At 52.8% G+C, this 23,806-nt stretch overlaps 1 protein-coding gene across 2 annotated transcripts in view; it reads right to left on the reverse strand.

The window, feature by feature from the left end:
- Positions 1–23,806, reverse strand: part of ASIC2 (acid sensing ion channel subunit 2) — a 1,177,580-nt gene that overhangs the window by 174,831 nt on the left and 978,943 nt on the right. The window lies entirely within an intron of this gene.

Here is a 23,806-nt window from a genome sequence, read left to right on the forward strand (position 1 = left end):
TGAGTTGACTTCACCTCACAGTCTCCCTACAGGATGGAGTAGAAACATTCCCAAAGGCTTTCCTAGAGGGTTGTGTTTACAGACACAGACCGCCACACCCTTCTCCCATGGGGCAGTTGTGGGACTCAAACCACTGACCTTTCGGTTAGCAGTTGAGCCTGTAACCGTGACCCCGGGCTCCTTTCTGGAAAGTAGGGTGACATAGTTCACTTGTACAACTGTAAGCATGAGGGTGATCAGACTGGGGTACAAAGGCATTACTAGGGTCTTCCGACTGCTGACTTCTATCATACTGTAACCCAGACCTACTATACCAGACAAAGATAAGAACAATGCATACAGGGGCCAAGCTCGGGGGTAGAATATGTGCTGAAACCCCACTTCTAGGGCGTCTCAGGAGCCCTGGGCCCATCAATTTCTGCCCTGATAAGCGATGCAAATGCTTAATGCGCTTGCTGCTAACCAGAAGGCTGGAGGTTTGCATCCACTCAGAGGTGCCTCAGAAGAAAGGTCTGGCGACCTTCTGAAAATCCAGCCATCGAAAACCCCACGGTGATAGATAGGTCTTCGTCCAACACACATGGGGTTGCCATGAGTTGGAGTCAACTCGACGACAAGTGGTGTGGGATTTTCCTTGTAGCTGTACCGCCTGTCTCCCTAAGGTGAGCGGCTGACTTTGGAGAGCGGCAGAAAGTTGAACATTTGCACCCGGGCAGAAATACCTGGAGCTCAGCGGGAAGTGTGAAGCCCGGACTGAGAACGAGGGGTGGCAGGTAGGAAGACAAGTGTGGGAACAAGCTAAGTTGAGCTCCAAGCCTGACAAATCATTATTCATTTGGCTTGCCTGCATTGGGATATATTATTTATTAACATGTGAAGATAATTTAAAAAGTGAGATGTCAACTCCAACACCAACTTAGCTCAGCACAGGCACCAGGCCGCCTCCGCACCGCTGGCAGTCCCGCCACGACAGCCTCACGGGGAGTAGAGAGTCATGGGGCCTGGTTCAAGTTCTGACTCTGTCTCCCTGTGTCTCAGTGACCTCGGGAAATGCCTTTGGAAAGCTCGCTGCTCTCGGTGTGAAAGGCGGCTAGTGACGTACCGGAAGGGCAGTGTGAGGACTAAGGAGGATGACGGAGGGGAAAGCGCTTTGCCAGTAACTTCATCAATTATAACTGTTATTGTGAATGAAAATCACAGTTATGGTTGGGTTCATATCTGACCATCTTTAGAAGGTTTCCCATCCACCATAGTAAACGGACAGGCGGTCTGGTGGCACAGTGGTTACATGTTGGGCTGCTAACCACGAGGTCAGTAGTTGGAAACCAGCAGCCGCTCCTCGGGGGAACGATGAGGCTGTCTACTCCCGTTAAGTGACAGTCTCAGAAACCCAGGGGGGAGCGTTCTACCCTGTCCTGACCTTGACGGCAGAGGATCGTTATACTCCACGGCTTCCAGTCACCAGTTCTTTGACATGAAGGCATGAGCACCGTCCTCAGAGAAGGCGTGGCCCTTGGCGCAGGCCCACTCCAGCCCAGTGATTACAAGATGTGATGTCGGGTTGGAGAACACACACAAGCGTCCTCCTCGGACAGAGAGGGAGACAGAGGACTGGAAGGTCAAATGTCCTACCCCAGGTCACGCAGAGAGGAAACAGGGTCACAGTACTGATAGGTTTTTCTGGCCTGCTAGGTCAAAGGAGCCATGGTAGCGTAGTGGGTTCTGTGTTGGGCTGCTAAGCACAGAATCAGCAGTTCGAAACCACCAGCTGCCTCGAGGGAGAAAGAGGAGGCTCATCTCAGAAACCCACAGGGGCAGCTCTCCTTTCTCCTAGAGGGTTGCCGTGAGCCAGAATCGACTCGATGGCGGCGAGGGAGGCCACCTGAAGACCGTCAGCTCTCACTGCCCCACCTTCTGGGAGCACAGCTGAAGAGATTCTGAGACGGGTTGCCTGGAGAGGGTGTGGGAAGGCAAGACAGCAGTGGATATGCATCCAGTCCCAATCTTACCGAACCTGGCGTTTACATAGGCCGATGATGCAGGACAGAGAGTAAGATGCCTCACAGGAGGAGGCTGCCTTGGTACTACGTGGGGTATGAGGACGGGGAGGGTCACTCGGCCACCTACCCAATTTGAGCCTCTCAGTGAGAAAAGGTTTGGTCCAGGTTGGCCCTTACCCACGTACCTGTTCATGAGCAGTGATGTCCGCTCTCTCCCCGAGGATGAACAAAGACAGAAAGGCCTCTGACCTTGTAGCCAGGGCCCCAGGGGTCATTCCTGCTGCTCACCTGCTGGGTGAGTGTGGCCAGTCACTGAATTCTGCTAAGCCTCAGCTCCCACCTTTGGAAAACCCTGGTGCATTACGTATGCCCTGCCTTGCCTTGCCTCTCATAGGGCATGCCTGCGGTGTGCCAGGAGCATCCATCAAAGGGATCCAGGAAGCCAAGAAGATCAAATGACAACTGTCCTGGCTGGCACCAAGCAGGTGTGCAGTGCAAAGTATGAGTGGCATTAGTAACGCATTTCATCTTTATTACCATCCATCATCATCCCTGTGGTACGAATGAGGAGACAGGGCTCTGAGAGATGAAATATCAGCATCAAAGACACACAGCTACGAAGAGGTAGAGCTTAGATGCCAGTCCTGACTTCACAACTGGCTTCTTGCTACCATCCTATGCCCTCGACCTCCACCCCCTGAAGTTGGCCGTGCAACCCCCCGCCCCCCGCCCCCAGAGATGCCTTGGAAACAACCGGTTCCAACAGGTCCCATGGCCTTGAAGTCCCCGAGGAGCAATTCCACTCTGTACAAGCGGGGCCTGGACCCTGAGTCAGGCTGCCTAGCAGCAGCCCATGACCATGGCCACAGTGCTGCCTGTGGCTGACAGTGAAGCTGATGCTGCAGGACAGTGCGAGGATCGGGACGAGGATGCTCGCCGATGGAAGGAAAATAGCATCGTAACCAGCAGTAACTGCAGAGGCTCCAGTCTCCTCTGGCCACCAAGAAGGGCTCCAACATGGGGCGCCTGCAAGATGTCCCTAAAAGACTCTCGAAGGCCCAGGCAGTCAGAGGGAGCCAGCGGGAGCATATAAATAGAATTGCAAATAGCCTCTCTTGGTGGAAGCAACATGCCACTGTCGGAGGCAATAAGCTCCAAAGGCTGGGACCTGTGAGCTTAGGTCATGGCATGATTCATCCTGCTCATGTCTCATTAGGAAGCACTGTCATACCCGGTGGCGGTGCTTGATGGCATGAATGACTCAAGTGACAGGGGCCCTTCTGGGTGGCTCGAGACGGGAGGAGCTGTAGAAGACACTGAGATTCCATTCTAGCAGGTGGGAAGTGGCTGGATATAAATATTTTAAGAAAACAAACAGGATGCAGAAGGCTAATAGGAACATTCTGACACCACCCAGGGCTCCTGGTGACATGACACACAGATGGGACTAAGTCTCTCCACTGTAGCCTTAGGACGCACTCTGTGAATCACACGGAGGGATGTCCCCTTCAGGGACACACATCCAACACCTTGCGGGAAGCTGACAAATGGGATGATGGGATGAGGCAGGGTAGAGACATGGCGCTGGACAGGTCGCCTGGCTTTGGGCTCTGTGTCTGCCTACCTTCTTGAGATGGCAACTTTTCTGGACCTCGGTTTCCTAAGGGATGGATGCAATGGGCAGAGAGTGGGCTGAGGTGGATTAGAGAAGGTCCTCCAAATTTCCCTGCTCCCTTCCTGTTCTAATATTGTGACCTCAGGGATCTACATCCACTACTGGGACTTTCTGCTTGGTTGCAAATGAGAAAGAGCTTCACAGTGGAGCACCTGGGTGCTGGAGCCAAGAGGCCTGGGCGCACACCTGAGCTCGGCCATTCCTGTGTGAATCTGTTAATGTCACCCCTAGACAAAGGCAATCGGGGTCCCACAGTGTAGAGAGTGCTTCTTTGGTCATCGGCACCCTTCCTCACAGAGGCCAGGGGACCATACCCACCTGCTACCTATGTGTCCTATGCTAGACCACCTTCAGAGCACCACTAAACTCCCTACCCCAAAGGCCCAACTCAGCTTTCAGGATGCAGGTGGACCTCACCTTTTGGTCTGTCTTTCCTGGGTGGATCATGACATCGATGGGTCCCCTACACTGCAGGGGTGACTATTTGCAGTGATGTGTCCATAGGTTGGATATGTGGCCAGGGGTGCCCATACGCCACATGAAAGACTTCTTACAGTTTATGATGACTGGGCTAGGAGGAGAATGGGACTGGGCTTTTGGGGCCAGAGGCTTCTCCCCCGAGACCTCCACTTCTAGTGTGGAACTCCAAGGACCGTGAGGCTCCGAAGGCAGATCAGACCTTCCAGCCTTTGCAAGAGGATTTTGCCACGTGGGAGCATAGGACATGTTTGATTTCATGATCTGTTACCCGGATTCATGATTTTCAATAGTCATAGGTACATACTCTTGCTCCTGGCCTCACAGATGGCAGGCGAGGGCCCTGGACCATGGAACTATTTCTTAACCTCTTGGTAGTGGGTGCGTATCCACACAGTGGAATGATCAATACTCACCCTGTAGACATTGCATTGGGCAAATCTGCTGCACAAGACCCCTTTAGTACTGGAAATCAGGGTCGTACTGTGAGGGCGAAGGTGCTCCTGACCAAATGGATACTGCCACGGTATTCTCCATTGCATCCTATACACGTGCAAGCTGGACACTGCATAAGGAAGCCCGGGGGAGAGCCGATGCATTTGAACCGTGGTGCTGGAGAGGAACACTGAAAGTGCCAGGGACGCTAAAAAGACAAGCCCATCTGTCTCGGAGGAAGTATGGCCAGGTGCTCCTTAGAGGCCAGGATGGCAAGACTTCGTCTTACGTACTTAGGACGTGTTGTCAGGAGAGCCCAGTGCCTGGAGAAGGACGTCATGCTTGAGAGGCAGCGGAAAGGAGGAAGGCTCTCAAGGAGATGGACTGACAGGTGGCTGGGACAATGGGCTCCAGCCCAAGAACAATTGTGAGGATGGCGCAGGACTAGAAACGCCGCTACGGGTCGGGGTTGACTGGGTGGCACCTAACAACAACAACGACAACACCCGGTAGAACTGTTGCTTGTAAATGAGCCCATCACCAATCCCTCTCTAGAGGGAACATTTGTTACAATGGTGCTGCTGCTGCTGGGAGCGGGCATCGGGCCTTCTCTGACACATGGTGTTCAGAATGTCACCTGTGTTTGTGCCGTCTTCAGGGGCCTCCGTGAGTTTCGGTCCACTGATGCAGCTGCTGGGTCAATCCGGTTCACTGAGGGTCTCTCTCCTGGTGACCAAACACAATGTCCTTTCCTCGTGATCGGCTTTTCCTGGTGACAAAGTAAACGGTGGGCAAGTCAAAGCTCACTGCCATCGAGTTGACGCTGAGTCGGGGCGATGCGCTTGGTCAGGGTAGCACCGCTCCTGTGGGTTTCCATGACGGTAACTGTTTTTGCAGGAGTAGAAGGCCTCACCTTGGTCCTGCAGAACGGCTAGCGGTTTCAAACTGCTGACCTTGTGGTCGCCATGCTGCCACCAATGATAACTGCTGTCATTTTCTGTCACCCAGACCTGGGGTCCTAGCCACACCTTATCACACCTCCCTTTACCTTCTCTCTCCTGCCTTGCCTCTTGGCCCGCCGTGACTGATCCAGCTTGCCGGGCGACAATAATACCAGTACATCACTGCCGCTCGTGGCCGCCTTCGGCCTGCGTAGCCCTTGCCAGCCTAGCGCTCCACCCTGGGGGACAAACCAATGGCTGCCCAATAGATTCCAACTCATGACAAACCCATTTGTTTCCCAGTAGAACTGTACCGTAAGATTTTAATGGCTGTGACCATTCGGAAGCAGATGGCCAGGACAGTCTTCCAGAGGCACCTTCTCTGGGAGGTCCAGATCAGCAACCTTTTGGCAAGTAGCCCAGGGCTTACTTGCCTAAAGGCTTGCGTCACCCCAGATATAAGGCACGTGCTTGCAGGTATTTGGGGTAAAACCAAACCGGGCAACCAAAAGCCTTGAAATGTCATCACCCAGCTAGGGAGAGATGCTTATGCAGCTACGGTGTATAATCCCTCATCTTGACTGTGAATAAATAAGCTGGGATCCACTGCCGAGTCGTGGCCAGGCCACTAACTGTCTTGCTTGCTGGGAGACCTGGGTCATGATAACAAGCCCGTGGGAAGGATGGCTCTTTCAGTTTTTGCTTTGCGATCATTAAAAGGCCTAAGGGTTCCTGTGATACGCTTATTTTATCTTTCCGGCAGTATGCCAGCTACAAGCAGGGTAAATACTACGTCTGTGAACGGACACTCCCGTTAATTTTATGGCAGGGATCGCCCAGGAGGGAGCGGGTGGGACCGCGTCCACACTGTGGGCTCGTAACTATTCCGGGCATCAAACATTTATTAAGGACCCACAGGAACAGCCCCCGTGATGGTGTGATGGCTTGTTCTAAATGCTCCCTGCTAATAAAATGAGCAGTGATTCGAAAGGCAATATTTAAATTCTGTGCCCAGGGCATCAAGGAAAGGACTATCGCCGCTGAGGCGTGAGAGTCATTCAGCCAGCTTGTTTAATCATCAGATGCCCTGCACGTGGTGCGCTCCTGCCAGGTGGGGAAATCTGTGCCAGGCGCTGCTTTGTGGAGGGAGGTACTGGCAGAGGTAGGTTCAGATCCTGCCTCCCTGTGGCAGAGCTACATGGCTTTGAGTTTGATCCATAAACCCTCTGCGGCTTCTCTGGTTCCTCCATCAACAGAAATCTCCATCCTCCCTCTGGAGTGGTTTGGGTGTTATCAGGCGCACGCCGAGAAATTAATGTAACAGAATCAAGACAATGTAAGCTACCGATCCCCTTCCTTTGAGGCCGGACTTATCACTGCTCTGGGTAAAGATGTCTAGTGTCAGTCAGGTTCCTCTTCCTTATAAGGAGGGGCTTCTTAGCAAGTTCTCTGACCACCATCACCTCCCCTGGTGCATGTCACCCTTCCAGGAACTTAATGGTTCACAAAGCCAACCTGACTATGGTATGCTCCTGGGGACACTCTTTCTTTCTTTCGTTTTTTATTAAATACTTTTATTGGGGGCTCTTACAGCCCTTATCACAACCCATCCATCCATCGTTGTGTCAAGCACATTTGTACATAGGTTGGGATCATCGTTTTCTGTCTACCTGAGCCCTTGATATCAGCTCCTCGTTTTTCTCCCTCCCTCCCGCCCTCACGAACCCTTGATAAATTATAAATGACTATTTTCATATCTTACATTGTCCGCTGTCTCCCTTCACTCACTTTTCTGGTGTTCGAGGGATGGTCTTTCAACGGCTCTTCCCTGTCAACCTTGGGATCAAGTTCTAACTCCTCAGCATTGCCTCTGAGACCTGCCTCCCCCTGCCCGTTTCCTCCAGCCTCATCCCCCTCCACACTTCTATGGGCACTTCCTACCATCACACATGCTGCTTCCCTATCCTGGGAGTCCCTTCCCACCACCTCTAAGACCTGAAAAACTCGGCTCTCAGCAAGACCTGTGGGATCCTCCTCTTTAGAAAGCCTCCCCTGACACCCGATCCCACGCAGGGCCACCTCTGACTATAGCCCCCGAGTGTCTCTCCACCATAATGGCTGTCTATGTAGACCAGGGGTCCTCAAACTTTTTAAACAGGGGGCCAGTTCATGGTCTCTCAGACCATTGGAGGGCTGGACTATCGTTTAAAAAAACAAACTATGAACAAGCCCTATACACAATACACATATCTTATTTTGAAGTTAAAAAATGGGGCAAAAACACCCAGTGGGCCGGATAAATGTCCTCGGTGGGCTGTGGGCCGTAGTTTGAGGATCCCTGATGTAGACATTGCTTTTCTTTCTTCAGCTCCCTGGTCTTGCAAGTCTCACTTCTTCTCTACTAACCACTCTCACAGGACCTGGCAGGATAGTCAACACATTGTGAGAGTCTGTTGTGTCACCTCTCACGAGATGGACGGACCCAGGGGCTGCCACTGTGGGTCCCGGCATAGGAACCACTGGGAGGATGGCGCAGGACCCGCAGTGGTGTGCTCTGTTGCACACGGGGTTGCTGCTGTTAGGCGGGTCCAACTCGATGGCATTTAACAACAACTACAGCCTCACAAAGAAAATCCAGCCCTCACCGCTCCCTTGACCTCTCTCCTCAAATACCGATCTGTCCATGTACACCTATCACCTGGAGGTGTACAAACCTGTCCAAAACTGAACTCCTTGTGGTCCTCCCTAAACTGGCTCCTCCTTCCCTTCTTAAAAAAATGTTTTTTCCCCCTCCTTCCCTTCTTATCAAATGGAACCTCCATCTGCCCTCCAAACTCGTTTTACTTTTCTCACATCACGCATCTGGTCTGGCTTCAATCCTCTACCTCCGAAATGCGTTCAGAACCTCATCCCTTTTCCTCACCTACTGTGTCGTCCGAGACAATATCATTCCCTCTTCTGGATTCTCTCAGTAGCTGTACAGTGAGCATGCTGTTTGCTTTTACCCTGTCCCACTTCATTTATTCCCAGTGCAGCAGCCAGAGGGACCCTAGGACACTACCAATCAGGTCCCATCCTTCCTCTGCTCGGAGCCCTGTAATGACTCCCCATCACATTCAGAGCAAACGCAGAGTCCTTACTGTGACTGCTCATCCATCTCCAATGCTCTGGGAATAATTTGGGCAAGATCTCACCCCAGGGCCTTTGCACTTGCTCTTCCTGCTGGCATGGCTCTTTGCAAAACTGAACAACAAAAACTCAACTAAATGCACTGCCGTTAAGTTGATTTTGACTCATAGCGACCCTACAGGACAGAGTTAACCTGCCCCTGTAGTTTTCCAGGCTGTAGATCTTGATGGGAGCCAAAAGTCTCATCTTTCTCTCGAGGAGCAGCTAGTGGTTTCAAACTGCTGACCTTGTGGTTAGCAGCCCAACTTGAAACCTGCTATGCCACCAGGCTCCTTGTTGGGGCATGCTGAGCTCCCTTCTTCGTTCCTTTGGATCTTTCCAAAGGTGCCTGGCTCAGAGACTTTCTCTGGCTACCTTCTCAAAATGTCATGCCCCCTCATAAAACCTCACATCTCTTTCCCTTCTGTATGTTTGCCTCTTAGCAATGATCATCGTTCACTAGTCTGTTGATTCACTTATCCATCCCCATCTCTGTCTCTTTCAAGCAGGATTTTGGCTGTCTTGTGAACTGCTGTATCCCCTGTGCCTACAATGGTACTTGGCATGGAGTAGGTGTTCAGTAAAGATTAGTTGAGTGAGTGAAAGAGTGAGTGAAGGAATGAAAGAGAGGAGGCGAATGAACGACAGTAATTTGCCTGAGAAGAAGCCCAGTCCAGCATGCCCTCCTCCACCAGAAATTCTGCCAAGTGGTCCACATGGACGGACGGAATGGTAGGTCACTGACTGGCTTCCCACAGCATACCCAAAGCTTTATTCTGCTCAGAGTTCTGGAGCGAGGTGATAGGCTGTTTGATTGCTAAAGGCAGCAATCACACTCTCCAAGGGATGAACTGAAGATGATTTCAGAGCACAAGGATGAAGGCCAATAAATCTCAGCCTTCAGGCCCTTCACCCACCCCGAGGGACATTTCCTCCAATCTGGACACCCAGGAAGAGCCCTGCTAGCATTGTTTGGGGCTGTTAACTGCAAGGTCATTAGTTCAAAACCACCAGCTGCTCCACAGGAGAAAGATGGGGAGTTCTACTCTCCCATAAAGAGTTACAGTCTTAGAAGCCATCAGGGGCAGCTGTTCCCTGTCCTATAGGGTCACTATGAATCAGAACTGACTCAAAGGCAGTGAGTTCTTTGTTTTTCTTGGGGGGTGGGGTGGGGCAGGGCACCCAGGGTGTGGCTAGCAGGTCAACAACTCATCGAGGACCATGAAGAAGCACAGTTAAACTCCCACTGGCTCTGGGCTAGGCTCGGAATGCTAAGCAAAGTGGACACAGAGTGCTCTCCCTTCCCCAATTTTTACACATTAAAAAAATTAGACACACTTATCTATTGAAAGAAAATCTATGAGACTTCAAGGTATAATTGGACAAGTAGGCAAGGTCAGCTGTCACTTCAACCTGGATCCCAAAGGGGACGTCCATTACTGAGGTCAAGCTCACCCATGTACTTGTTGCCTGGCCACAGTGACTGGTTCAGAGATGAGCGAATGCACACAGTCAGGCCAGTTAGTCAATGCAATTCTTGCGCGTGTGTGTATGTGTGCGTGCGCGCGCCCGCGTGCATATGCACCCTACTGCAGAAGTGGGCTTTCATGTTCACTGTCTGTGAAGCTGGATGGATATAGCTTGGCCCACTAAGGTCCTCAGTCTACTTTAGTGTTTGACTGGGGCTTCTCACCCGCCACCAGAAGTGTCCCCACTGATGCCGTCTTTGGTGTCCTGCTGTTCACTATGCAGAAGCCTCCCACCTTCAATCTTTCCTCTGTGGGGTTTGTGGGACCATTGTATTCTTTCTCTCCACTCTTGGAAGCTATCAGCTCCAGCCCTTGCTGGCAATGGAGCCTGGCTTTTCAGACAAGACATGCAACCAGGTCCTCACTGTCTGGACATCACTTCTGCCCACCAGCACTCCCAGCATGCTCAGCACTGGGCTGTGCTGACTGCACTATCCCCCAGCCTCCACCTCCCCGAGCGACGGCAGCAGGAGACGATTAGATTGACAACATTCATCCTTCACTGGATTTCCACATGCACCCCCAGATAGCCCACGTGGAGCCCCCAGTTCAGGTTTGGCCACGAGAGTCTATCCGTTTATTTGGAAACAGGGGAATCTCTGCCCTCAGCTGTGATCAATGCTTCAAATCCACCGCTCCCAGGGTCAGAGTGGGAGATAGGTTTCTAGGAATCAGGGCCAGTCATGAGCCACCCCCCTCCCGGGTCATCAAAAGGCAGGGTGGCCACAGGAGACCCCTGGAGACTCACACCCAGATGAAGCGAAAAGAGCTCATTTTACTTTTTTTTTTTTTTTTTACAACATGTATCCTACTTCCCAGGCACCGTAATGCCCAGGAAACAGAAATGCTCACCACCCACTGAGTGATGAGGCTGAAGATGATGATGAGCAGAGGCAGGGGACTTTCTGGGTTGGAGGAGATGGAGCGGGTGAGAACCTACTAGGTGCCCTGTGCCAGTGGCTCTGCAGTCAGAACCCCAGAGAAGCGGCATCGATTCCATAGCAGTAAAGAGTGTTCCTACTTTGCTAGGGGGTTAGTTACGATCCAGAGGCTGATCCCGGCCCCTCACCTCAGCCTACACAGCAATCAACAGAGGCAAATTCTGCTGCCCCCCCCCCCCGTCCCAGAGCCCCGCTCAGAAAGCGCTTTCTCCGATGGGCTAAGAGTACCGGCATGCCCCATTCATCGTGCCCCTCCTTGGGGAGCATCGCTGATCTTGCGCTCTTTCCTCAGTGAAACCCTCTGGACACTGTCTTTTCCCAACATCACGTGCTCACTCTGGGTCTCTGTCACACTCCGGTCCTTCTCAACAATCGTTTAGACCTTTTCATAAGGCTGTTGCCCACTCAACAGACTACAGGACAAGGGAGAGTATTAAAAGCAAGGATGTCGCTCGGGGGACTAAGGTGTGCCTGGTACAAGCGATGGCATTTTCAGTGACCTCATCGGCGGGTGAAAGTTGGACCTGGAAAAGGAAAAATGGAAGAGAAATGGAGGCATTTGAATCGCGGTGCTGGTGAAGAAGATGGGAAGCACCACAGACGGCCCAAAGGACAAACCAAGCTGTCTTGGAAGAAGTACGGCCAGAGTGCGCCTTAGAGGCCAGGAAGGTGACACGTCAGCTTACAGACTTCAGACACGTGGTCCGGAGAGATCCGTCCATAGACATCATGCTCGGTAAAGTGGAGGGGCAGCAAAAGAGAGGAAGCCCCTCCAGGAAATGGATCGACACCGTGGCTGTACCGTGGGCTCAAACTTAGGAACCATCGTGAGGCTGGCTCGTGACCGGGCAGTGCTTTGGTCTGTTGTGCATGAGGTCACGATCGGTCAGAACTGACTGGCTGGCACCTAACAATCGCAACATAATGTAGACACCACTTGTGCATGCACTAAGGCACAGCAGCCACAAAAATGTGCAAAAAATAAAAATTAGTGTGAGCCTCACTGTCTTGAAGTGGCTTGGAACGGAACCCACACGTATCTGAGGTACGCCAGCACCGAGGGCTTCTTGCACCAGCTTGGTTCGGCCTCTGGGTTCTTCTTGGGTGGGGCTGTGGTCCCTAGTCAAGGTAGATCATCCTTTTATGGATCATAAGTGAGGAGGTAAGGATCTGAGAGGATACATAAGTGGGGAGACACGGATCCGGGGTGAAATCACATGGTTATCCAGATCCCTGTGAATGAAGACAGTGCTTTCCAACTCTCCCACCACTTGCCAGTTCGTCAGACTGTGGTGGCTTTCTTGCTTCTCTGAGACTGGGAGTGATGACACCAGAGTTTCAAATACCCCCGGGTTGACCCCGGATGGACAGCTCTCAGCCACGTTTTCAGACGGAGACAGAAGAGTCAGAATGGCATGGCCACTGACTTCCAACAATTAGCCAAGGACAGCTTCATGGGCCACGCCAGAACGCTGTCGGACTCCTTATGGGAGGGGGAATCCCCCCCAGGGGGCCTTCCCATGCTGGGTGAACCTGAAGCCACCAACAAGCACAACCGTTCAACAGCATGGCCAGAGAGCCTGCAAGCTGGGCCGCCTCTGACAAACGTCCTCTTTTATCCCCACTGTCCCAGACACAGCCATTCGAGAGGGGGCCGGTCCAAGAGATGCAAAGTCCTGGTCCTGGCTCTGCCCTTTCCTGGCAGCAGGGCTACCCTACCCTCTCCGAGCCTCAGTTTACCCACCTGGAAGCTGAGTGTAATCACCGCTGTCCTGCTCGCTCCACAGTGCCAGGCTTTCCATTCAAGTCAACCAGGATTTCTCAAGCGCCTGGTATAAGGTCCAGGGTAAGAAGCCCGGGCATTTGGATGAGGGTGTGGGCAGAGAACGGCGGATCAAGCCATCACGGGCTGCCAGAAAGAAGGAGCACTTCCATCTTGGAATGAGTAACACTGGAATGCTCCTTGGGAGTGAGGAAGCAGGATTCCCTCTTAGGCATTCTGGATGTGTGATCAGGAGAAGGACATCATGTGTGCTAAATCAGACGGTCAGGGAGAAAGAGGACGGTCCTTAAGGAGATCGGTCCACGCGGTGGCGCCCACAAAGGGTCCAGACATAAGCCTGGTGAAGGTGTGCAGCTGGAGCTGCCTGAGCTCCACCTGAGCCCCCACCCTTGTCCTGCTCCCCCCTCCACCCGCCAAGCACAGCAGGCATCCTCCCAGGGGCAGGGCAGAGGGCTCACACCTGCGGACCCTCCTAGACCCCCATCCTCAAGGGATTGTTGCTTCAGCACAGCAGGGTGGACGGACATGGGGAGGGATGACAGTGTTGCGGCACTTCCTCCTCCGAGCATATGATGGCTGTCTGGAGCAGGCAGCGCAAATATTCTTACTCTCATTTGACAGATGGAAGAAGCCAAGGTTCCAGCAAATAAAGTGACTTGCTGAGCAATGATGATAACATCGAATGTCGGTACCCACAATTCCCTTGCACGGGCTGTTCATATGTGTCATGTCATCGAATCTTCAGCGCTTTCCCTGTGTGGTGGGATGTGCGACTCACTACGATTAGTCCTCTGTCACACATGAGGACAAGAGCCAGGGACGGATTGTCAGCTCCTGGGGGAGGAACCAGACCCTCTCCCTCTGTGGAACCTCAGCTCTGAGCTCGGTGTCTGGCACAGAAGGGAGGCCACGGTCGACGCTCCTGGTGCCCTGCTGGCGCCCCTTTGGATCTCAGCCTGTTAGCGAGCGCACCGTGGCCCAATGTCCAGCTAGCTGCACTTGCATATTTCTGCCCAACACTTTCTCTGAGAGCACGAGTCCTCTTTGCCCATGGGCAGGGCAGTCACAAGTGCGAGAAAGTTTAGGTTGACCAGGAGCTGCCTTGAACCAGACGGTCAGGAATTGGTACATCCAGACCCGGACTCCTCAGCCCTCAGGCAGAATGGCCCGGAGGTGAACATCCACCCTGACTCCCAGAAGTCCCCGTGAGGTTAAGTTCTAATGGTTCAGAGCGCTAACTTGATGGCCCAGCATGGAATTGCTTTTCTGACCTGAAGGCCAGCAGCCCTCGCTCCCCTAGCACATGGATTCCAATCCTGTTTCCTCCCACCAAGCCCAGCTGGTGTGATGCAGGCCCTGCCCGAGCCCACCTCTTTTCATATCAAGGCCCACCCTAGCTGACCCCTTCCCTGTCGGGCAGGAACCCTCTCTGGTTAGGGAGCCCCTCCCTCGGCTGCCCCATTGCCTCAGAACAATGTCCACACTCTTTAGTCAGGCCTTTCCACCCTCTTTGATCCACAGAAGAGCCCTCTAGCCTCTCACTTGGGGTTCCAGTCTTACACCTTCCATTCTTGAACGCATCCAACACATCCCTCCCCTGCACTCCCCTCTGCCTGGAATGCTCTCCCCCAGCTTTGCCCAGCTAGCTCGGCCCCTTCCTCAGGGCTTGAACTTAAAAGCAGCCTTCCCAGAAAGCCCCTTCCCGATCAGTCAGTCTATGGACACTCATCGCCGGTCATTTTCTTCATGGCATTTATGTCTGCCGAGTGTTTGCTGTTTGTTATTCTTCACTGGGCTCCCGTTAGAGAGGCCTGGACATGCTACTTCATAGATGCAACCTCGGCGCGCAGACATGGGGTGCTCTGTGACTATTGAATGAATGAGCGAACGAGTGAGTGGAAGGATAAGCTAAGAAGAAGGCAAGCGGACATTGGGCTGTCCATTACTGTCCCTGGTGGGTGTCTGATTCAACTAGCTGGGTGTCCACGAGGGTGGGAGGGAGGTCATGTGAATGTCTGAGCATCGCTCCACTAGGGGTGGAAGAGTCAGTCTGGGCTCCGACCACAGCACCCCCACTCCTGGCCATCACCCTAGGTTGCATCCGCTAAGGATCACTGCACACACCTGCAACCAGGCCTGCTGACCCTGGGGTCCAATCTCTCACGACCATGTGACATCAATGGAGGGTATTTACTCATGGTGCCGTGACGCTTAAGATGTCATCTAGATGCTGCCCCGGTTTCATCTTTGTCTGCTTCCCTTCAAACAGAATGGTCAGCCCTACAAAGAGTGTGCCCTCACACAAACTATGTCACACTGAAAGGGACGTCACCCTATAGCTCCTCAACCTCAGAACTGGTGACATTTTAGGTTAAATGGATCTTTATGGTGGGGGCTCTCAAGTGCATTGTAGGATGATCAGCAGCATCCCTGGCTGCTACTCCCCAGATACTAGTAGCAACTCCCTACTGCCCCATTCCCACCCCAGGTGCACCCCCACCTGGACATGCAAAATGCCTCTGAGCACCAGAGCCGAACCCGCTGCTGGGGAGTCCACTCTGCCTTCTGGTGACCCAGTAGCTCAGAGCAGCCATGCTCCACAGAGTCTTCAGGGCTGTGTCTGTCCCAGAGGAGATTGCCAGGTCTTTCTTCTCCGTGTTTCTAGGTGGACTTGAATTGCCAACCTCTGGGCCACCAGCCACTGTATCTCCCAGACAAGGTCCAATGTGCCTTGCAGACAAAACAACCCTTCACAAAGAACCAGTGCCTGGAGCCCCAGGGGGAAAGAGACTGTCTGTTTGTTTATAAATGGGCCCCTAGTGGCTGGTCCAAGAGAGTAGCTCTGTAAATACTTGCTGGACGAAAGCATGAATTAACAAGGGAATCATGAAGGGATGGATGCATAGCTCTAGCCAGCACCCCAGGGCTGAACTTCCTGGATCGCATGGTCACATGGGTGCCTCACCTGCCCTGCTTTCATGCTCTCACCTTGCTTACCCATCTACTGCCCAGCCACTGGCCAGCCTTTGGGATGCGCCTTCCATCTGGCAGCTCTTGGCTTGGTCTGTCCAAGCCTGGTAAGCAGAGCCCAGAAACATCTGACCTAAACCCCAAAGTGCACGAGGGGAGAGAGAGGTAGAACCCAGCAATGTCTGCAGCCGTTCACAGTCTCTTTGGAACCCAGGCCAAGTGGCTGCTTCCCCTAGGTCTTCTCACATCTCTCCATGGCAGACAACAGTGCATCTATCAGAGAACATCCCACCGCATAAAGAAGCAAAGGCGCTCAAGCCACAGATTAGAAAATGGGAGGCTTCTATTAGACGTTATGTTGCTCAGACTCCCTCAGTCTCTGCTAATGAAAATATGAGTCCTGTCTGAGGCCGAGCCTGCTCCGCCACGTGGCTCAGAAAACGTCTTAATATCTCCAGCTTCCTTTCCGCCTTCTAAATTGTGTGCATCACTCCTGACATTTGCGAGCTTGCTGAGATGCCTGCAGGATTAAACCGCTGTGAAGACTCTCCATCTGCACTCTTTATTCCCAGCATCCCAGACCCTCCCCAAGGCGGCTGAGCTGGAATCCATCCCAACTGGGAAAACTCATCCCCTAGGGGCGAGATTGGAGGCCAGAGGCAGACTTTAGGGGCCACAGTTCCCTTCTCGTTTCTATCTGCGTTGCACTTGTTGGGGGATGTCCGTTTGTTTTGACAAACCTTGGCTGAACCAGCACCTTCTGTGTCCCAGGGAATGTGGGGCTAGACAAGGAGGAATGAGACTTGGGGCTTGGGGAACCTCACGATTTAGTGACAACCTACTGCGTGTCCAGCATTGCCCTAGACACTCGTTGGGTACCTCCACAGGTGCCTCCACAGGAAGTCCTCAGGAGAATGCAGGAAGCGGGTTACTTCTTTGAGTCACTTAACTACTTCAGGGGACTCAACCAAGGTCAGTCTGTTTGCAAAGCCAGCGTGTTCAGATGGCTGGGGCGATGCACATTTAATGACTTAGCTGTACACTTCGAGGCAGCATGAATGCCCACATGAAGGAATAAAGCCAGGTCTTATGGGGCCAGGGGCAGGGATAAAGACGACGACGGAAAGGTATAAGCAGCGCCTGGTGAGACAGCAGAGAAAGAGGGGATTAAGTCGCAGGGAAGGCTTAATGAGTCCAGGCTTGCAGATCAAAGATGGTTTAGATTGGTGGGACCTGGGAAGGTTCCGGAGCTGTCGGACGGACCAGATGGTATGTGTGAAAGCAAAGCACACAGCCCTGTCAGGAGCGAGGAGTGTGATCAGTTGACTGGCGGGGGTGGGGGGTGGGGTGGGGGTGGTGCAGGGACAACAGGAGCAGGCTGGGCTGGGCTCAGTGGTCAGGGGTGCCCTGTCTGTAGCTTGGAACCGGGCACGGTGGCAGCATTTACACCACTGAAATGGGACCTTCCACCCCCAGGAATCTGACTGTTCTCCTTGGCACACACAGACACACAAAACCACAGCAGGTTGGCAAAGCTGCCGGTAGACGTGTGCCCCAGGCTGGTGATTGGACTTTGGATCTGTTGTTGGAGAAACTAGAGGTGAGCGGGTCCCCCCCATCCTCTGTGAAAATGTAAAGAAAAGTAAACATCCTTTTAAATGAAAGGGACAGACCATGATCAAAGGGAAGATGTGACCTGCGGGCATTTATCAGCAGGGAAGCAGGGCACACACACACACACACACACGCGCGCGCACACACGCACGGCTCCTTCCATCCATTACCACTATTGCATTATTTCAAACTCGCTTATTCAGAATTCTCTCACCATCATAGATCAGTGCTTCGTCTCTTCCATTACCGGCGAATCTAAAAGGACCAGGCACTAACTTAATTTCGAGGGTGACGGGGGCCCAGCCTGTTTGCACAACCAGCTCTTGCCTCCTGGCAGCCTTTGCTGACTGTGGGAAATCAGTGAGACTGTGCTGCCCAGCTGGCAGCCTCTCCGAGGAGTGGAAGCTGGGCTCCAGGGCCCCTAGCACGCCACACTGCCTTCCGTATGTACCTGCAGTGCTCCGGCTACCACACTGGGTGCTCCCTGCACATAGGGCCTAGTCCTCACCACCGTCTACAAGGGTAGAGGCCATGGCTTCCATTTTCTAGGTGTGGCAGTTACATAATCTCCTGTCAACTTCTGAAGGAGTGGAGCCTAGCCTGTCAATCAGGTTGCAGCTTGATGACCTCATTTGGAGGATCATAGGAGATCAATAGCTCAGTAGAGGCCAGATAGACTCTCTTCTTGTCTCCCTACGAAGCATTCCTATTGACAAGCCACATGGAGCTATGCTGATGGAGCCTGAGCCCTCGAGCTGGAGGAGACACATACCAGCGCTGAAATGCTTCCACCTCCACTGGATCCACAAGACTTTCCACCCATTGGCCTGTGATCTTCCTTCATTTGAAATCACTGCATGTGTTGCATGAGTCTGAAGAGGAATTTATAGACTGGTATCGGACATATGGGCTATATGGACTTGAACTGGACTGAGCTGGGATGTTTTCTCAATACTAAGTTACTCTTTGATATAAAGTTGTCTCTTTTCCACATATGCGTATTGAGATAGTTAAGGTTTATTGTGCCAACCTGGACAAGAAACACACGTGAGATTAATTGAAGGGCAGAATGATAAATGGCTCGGTGAGCCTCACCTTTCTAGTTCTTGGGTCTCTTGTTTGCTGATGGTCGAACCAGGGTGCAGCTGCCTTAGCCAGTTCCCTGCTTCAGCTGGCAAGGCTCACTTCCTGCAAGACATCCCTGAGAAGAAGCCACATGGACCTACCCTGATGCAGCCCTGGGTGCTGGAACAGCCGTGTGGAGACTCCAGTGATGAGATGCTTACACGCTCACTGATTCAGCTTTCCTCCTGCAGTCGGCAGCATAGTGTGTGTTTTGTGAGATGGAGGAGGACTGTGTAGATTGGTGTCGGACATATGGGCTTATGTTGAACTTATGGGCTTGGACAGCACTGGGTTGGGGGGCTTTCTTAATGTGCACTTACCCTTTATATAAAACTCTCTCTTACACATATGAGTTTCTGTGGCTTTGTTTCCCTAGTTTAACCAGATTAACACAAATATCTATAAACTTGTTTCTCTAGTCAGCCCGGACTAACACAGAAGGACAAACAGGAATGTCTGGAGAAGGCTGAATAACTTACCCCGAGCCCAGCACTTATTAAGCACCAGACTTTGGTTCCACATCCCGCCTTGTTCCTAAGACTACCTCTGGAGACCTTGCGTGGTGAGCTGAAAAGGCCCTGCAAAGACATCCAGGAGGATCCTAGGTGGCATGGTGAGTTATGTGTCAGGCTGCTGACCACAAGGTCAGCTGTTCAATCCCACCAGGAGCAAAATGAGGCCCTCTGTTTCTGTAAAGACTGACAGCTCTACTCTGGCCTGTAGGATCCCTGTGAGTCAGGATGGACTCTATGGCAGTGCGTTTTGGTATTCTGGAAGGACGGAGGAATATTGTGGATTACCCGGATGGGCCCTAAACGTAATCAGGAGTGTCCTGGTGCAACAGAGGCTGAGGACAAGGTGACAGTTATGGCCAGCATGATGCTGCTACAAACCAAGGGGTGCTGGCAGCCACCAGAAGTTGGAAAGGCAAGGACAGGGACCTCTGCCTGAGCTTTGAGAGGGAACCTGATCCACCAACAGCTTGGTTCTAGACCTGAAGACTCACACTGGGCCCTGTCTTCCAGAGCTGCCCAAGAGTCTGTGTCTGTTGTTCTGCACCACTACATTTGTGGGCACTGGTTGGGGAGGCAACCGGAAACTAATATGTGTCCTGATGAGGGAGGAGGAGAAACCAGGCTGCTGTGTCCGTGGCAAGGAAGGGCCAGGATAAGAGTGGACCTGCAGGTGTCCTTAGTTCTCTGTATACAGCAGGTCTGAGCAGGCAGGTTCTGCTCCCTCCTGTTCCCACCGTGTATCCTTTTAGCCCACTGGCCACAGAACAGGAACCTTGCAACCCACAATTAGGATAAGCATCCCTTTACTCATCCCAAGGGAAGGGCAGAAGACCGTGACAGAGGGAACCCCCGGGCCTACACACTGTCCCCCACTAGCTGTAGGATCCTCTTCTCTCACGAGCTCTCAGGGGTCACTGATGCTGCTGGACCCAGAACATCACCAGAGGCAAGGGCAGCCGCCGCAGCCAGCGCTCAAGCAGAGGGCAGAAAGGAACTCCAGCGGCATGTCTGCCACACACACAGGGCCCGGCAGGCGGCTGGATTCCCACTCGTTGAAGTGTCCCCATTCCCTGTCAACCTTTACGGAAGGAGGCTGCCCCATCTTTCTCCAACAGAGTGGCTGGTGGCTGCAAACCCTGAAAGCAGTCCAGTGCTGAGTGCCCCCTGCCCCGCCACAAACACCACTTCACAGTCCCAGAAATAGCAGCTCGGAATGCTACCGATGTGCACCCAGAGCAGCACAGCTGGGCAAGGGCGGCGGGGATGGAGGGCCCGTGTCTGGCTCATGCTCTCTATCTACTCTGAGATGCTTCCTGGTCCACGAGGCTAGGGCTCTGCCATCCATCGGCAATGAGGAGACGTGCCCAGTAGGAAGCATATGGGCCACACGCAGCCTCGTTCTTAATCCAAACCTGCGAGACAGCGAGGGCTGGCTCCTCACCCACAAAGAGAGAGAGAGAGAGAGAGAGAGAGAGAGAGAGAGAGAGAGAGAGAGAGAGAGAGAGAGAGAGAGAGAGAGAGAGAAAGAGAGAGAGAAAGGTGCTTCTAGATAATCAATGCCGGGGAGTAAAGGCACTGCTCGGGGGGACCCTGGTAGTACAATGAGGAGCTCTCAGTGGCTAGCCCAGGGGCCAGTGTGGTTCAAGTCCACCAGCCACTCCGTGGGATCAGACCCCTGGCGGGCTGCATTGGTACTGATGACAGCCAAGGATGCCTCTGGGGACAGTTCCCCTTACCGTACAACGGAGTCCCGGGAGGGCACTGAAGGAAACCAATCTCGACGGCATGATAAAGTGAGGATTCTCTCCCACTTATAGGGAGAAGGAAGGGCGTTAGGACAGCTGATTGGAAAGCAGGGGACAATAACTATCAAGAGTCTTTAAAAGGCTGGATGCAAGCACTGGAGCTGACACGGAGATGCCCCCCATGGGTGGCCCTAAGCGCCAGTCTTTCCCCTGCATCTTGCTACTTCATGTGGTGGGCTGAATTGCAGGCCCCAAAGCCACTCGAGGGCTAGTCCTTGGACCCTTCTACCTTGGCTGCCTTATTTAGCCAAAGGGACCCGATGTCTGGGGATGAGCCTTCAGGACAGTCTTGAAATACATCGCAGCATTATTCAGGAGGAGCACACAGGAGTAGAAACCATGGGCATGTCTGCTCGTGGGGAGAGGAGAGCATGGCTCACGGGAAGAATTCTTGCCTCCCGTGCAGGAGACTTGGGCTCAAGTTCTGCACTGCCTGAGCAGCCACTGACCCTCTGTCCCTAGAGGCTGGCACGTTGCTATGAGACCAAACAGGCCTGATCTTGTTCTGAGACCAATGGTGGGAATGGTACAGGTGGGGGGCGGGGTGGAGTTTTACCACGAAATGGGGTGGGCTCAGCAGGCGAAGGCAGCAGATGTAATCAACAGAACATGCGGTAAATGCCGCTTCGCAGAGGCATTAAGTAATGCATGTAGTGTCACAAGAATGCTAACATTATAAGGGGAGAGTGTCTTCTAATGATACATGGAGAAGAGATCTAAAATGATGGATGAAGAATAATCCCAAATGAGTATCTCAAAAGAAATGCCTTAAACCCACACACACAGTTTTTTTTTTAAAAAACACCCAAAGAAATGATGTCCATATATTGGTCATTGGTGGGATACTTGGGCAATTTTTAAGTGCATTTTCCCAAAATGTTTTTAATGTACACGAGCCTTGAGAGCCATTAGCAATAAATGGCCTTTTGGTTGAAATGGTTCACCGCGCTTACTACAAAGAAGGCATTCCTTAAATGCCGAATGCCCACGCGGTGGGTATATAGGAGCCCCAAAGCGCTCCTTGACTCTCACGATCTTGGCAGAAACGGCAACTTTCACCCCTGAGGGACCAGTGAAGGGCAACCATTTCTCTGCTCTCAGCTCCACCGGTGCCAGACAAGGGGGTTCCGAAAGCTCCTGGGAAGATACCATTCTCTCTGAATCCCATCGTTCCCAGGCGCCTTTTGAAGGCCTCTCATAGGTCCCTCTGCCTGAGCAACAGCGCTCACGCCCTCAGGGTGACATTCACCGGAAGCGGTGAGCTACCCTTCGTTCATTCCCAGGATGGTGCTCTGTGGAGGCTGGGCTGAAGGATGATGGCAAGTGGCCCACAGTCTGGAGGAAGAGACACAGAGATCAAGTCCTATGGCCGGGAGTGAGGAGACCTTCTGGGCTAATTAGCTCGAGTGTGGACGGAATGACAGAAAGATACTCCAGGCAGGAATGTCTCCAAGGGGATTTCCAGTTTCCCAGGGGAGATGCTGGGAGCCCTGGGGGTTGTAAGAGCTGCCCTTGAAGTTTGGTTTGGCTGTGGGCGCAGGGAAGGGAAGAGATGAGTGGGGACCCGTTAGGACCTCCAGGGCTGTAGAGAGGCTTTGCGGTTGGAGGGCATGGGCGGGGGGGGTGTGTGTGTGTGTGTGGGCGAGCTGGGTTTTCTTCTGAAAGTGAAGGGGGAGGTCCAGCAGCATTTTAAGCCACAGTGGATCGGGAGCAGAGTGGAAGTCAATGGTCACTGGCTGTGGGGTGGAGGTGAGGCAGCAGGGGGTGGAGGGGGCTAGTCTGACAGTGTGGGTCTAGCAGGGTGGGCAAGCGAGCGTTTGGTTCAGTCAATCAAGGGAGAAGTGACACAATGAATGACATGGGTGTGGAGAGACCTGAACGGATGGACGGATGGATGGATGGGACGGGATGGGAGTGAGATGAAGGCAGCTCATCAATAGTCACCGTCTTGCACATTAATTGAAGGTAGAGAGGGTTATGAATGGGGAAGCACCCCAGAGCTTTGGCTTGGGAAACCGGGCTGACCATCCATTCATAATCCCTAATTTCCGTATTTTTTCATGAACTAATTTCCACAGAAATTGAAAGGCAATCTGATCGAGCATAATAGAACTTGGATACACGCTTTGGGGAAAGTAGGTGTCTTGGGAATCTGGGCACATCCACAGGACATATGCTCATATCTGATCCATGAGCACTCAGTGACAGGCAGAGGTCCAGTCCTTTCTGATGCGCCTGGAAGACTGGCGACCAGAACTCTGCATCTCAGGGAGCAGAGCCTGCGTGCTGACTCAGCTGAATGGGACACCCTGCAGCGGGCACTTCCTTTTGACCATGGCTACCCACCTGGAGCAGGGGAAGTGGGAGGGTTGGAGAAGTCAGTGCCCTGCAATAGCTGGGCTGACATCAGCAGATGACCCTTCTTCATAAAATGGAAAGGCTGTCACATACGGCGTCTTGTGTTTATACCACGCGTCTGTGGGCGTCTTTCCTTACGCTTGCTGTGGCCGAGCCAGACCAGGGCCTGTTTTCAAGGCTCCTGGGAGCTCACCCTTTGCTATACCAGCTTCTCAGCGCATTAAACACTCTGCTCTGGCCACACCCACCAAGCACTCTGTTAACCAAAGACACGGACAGACTGCGTGGCGCTGGGGAAAGAGCCCCGACTCTTAACCCAGAGTTCCAGGATTCCTCTTTCTCCCCCCTTGGGCTGAGCCCTTTGGGACCTTAGATCAGGACAACACCTGGTAAGGTTGTTGCGAGGAATAGATGAAATAATGCAGGTAAGCCCCCGGCAGGGAGCAGGTAGCACCTCCTTTCTCTCCCTC

Source organism: Tenrec ecaudatus, chromosome 10, assembly GCF_050624435.1.
Source record: "Tenrec ecaudatus isolate mTenEca1 chromosome 10, mTenEca1.hap1, whole genome shotgun sequence".
In the NCBI taxonomy this organism is placed as follows: domain Eukaryota; kingdom Metazoa; phylum Chordata; class Mammalia; order Afrosoricida; family Tenrecidae; genus Tenrec; species Tenrec ecaudatus.